This window comes from Lepus europaeus, chromosome 6 (genome assembly GCF_033115175.1).
Source record: "Lepus europaeus isolate LE1 chromosome 6, mLepTim1.pri, whole genome shotgun sequence".
NCBI classification, from domain to species: Eukaryota; Metazoa; Chordata; class Mammalia; order Lagomorpha; family Leporidae; genus Lepus; species Lepus europaeus.
Window position 1 is genome coordinate 119,990,030 of NC_084832.1, and position 1,535 is coordinate 119,991,564.

Genomic DNA, 1,535 nt, shown 5'->3' on the forward strand with positions numbered 1-1,535 from the left:
GCCAGTACCTTGGCTGTCTTCGCTCACTGCTGTATTCCTGCTACTTAGTAGGCATTCCTCCTGCCGTTGCTCCTTGCTAGTAACTGGCCAGCTAGTCAATTCAACAATGTTCATTAAGTATCCAGTTTGTGTAAGATTCTGTGCTTAGAATATAGATACTAGAAATAATGATGTTATTAACAATGTTCTGAGTACCAGGTTTCACTCCAAGTGTCATCTATGCAAGTAGTCATGCATTCAGTCCTCATCATAGACTTGTGAAGCAGGTTCTATTGTAGACCCATTGTATAGAAGAGAAAACTGGGGCTCTAAGAAGTTAAGTGATTGTCCCCTTGTCACAAAGGTCCTATGCTAATTAAGGGAGTATCTGGAGCTAGAACCCTGGCAATTTGCCCCAAGTTCTCTGCTCCTAAGGGAAGCACTCACTGTGTCTCCACAGCTCTGGGTATCATTCTTCCCATTAAATAATTCATTTAGTTTCAAAATACCACAGTCTCTCCAGTGTTCAGCAAAATGAATGTTCCGTTTTGAAAATTACAAAGCCCCTTTCAGACAGAAAGCATTACGAATTTGACTGAAGAAGCAATTATTTTCTCAAAAAATCACAGAAGTTCCAGAAAGGCTAATGTTAATGCAGTGGAGTTACCTTTTTAGTGTACAAAGTGACTTTCTAATTTTATCATTGAGACAATTTAGTTTCCTGGTCATTAGAGAGAATGTTGGCATTGTTACTAATTACATACTATTACTTAGGGCAAAAATGGAATAACAGATTTTTCTTTAATAACTACTGTTTATGTAAATGGAGCAAAGGAATCATTAGGTTTAATCTGAAAGTGATACTTCCAAATTATATACGGAGATATAAACAAAGTGATTGTTCTTCTTCAATAACTTTGAATTGAGTTTTAAGGAGGTAGTTATTCACAATACAGATCTCAGATGAGATACTTGGCTGCTAAGTTTAAAAGCACTTATAAGCTAGATGGAATAAGAAGAGATGTAAGACATGGTACTTATATTCTGAACACTTGAAATCAGATGGATAATGTCTGTGGTGTCAGCACTCCCATCACGGCGGGTTTCAGGGTACCGAGGTGAGGTCACAGAGTGTAGACAGACGAGAGGTGTGCAGTCTGCCCTACAGAGCTCTGTGGGCAGGCCCATTGCATTGCCAGGCTGTAAGCCAACCATCCACATTCCAGAGGCAAGCAGGCTTCCAGTGCCTACTCAGTGCCATGGGTTGTGCAAGACACTTCTGAAATAATTACTTAACTTACTTGAAAGGCAGAGGGGGATATATCTCCCATCCATGGGTTTAGTCCCCAAATGCCCATAATGGCAAGGACTAGGCTAGGCTGAAACTAGGAGCCAAGAACTCAGTCCAGGTCTCCCATGCGAGTGACAGGGACTCAAGTACTTGGGCCATCAGCTGCTGCCTCCCAGGGTACACGTGAGCACGAAGCTGGAATTAGAAGTAGAGCTATGTGTAGCACCTAGGCATGTACTATGGAATGTGGGCATCTTAACTGCCA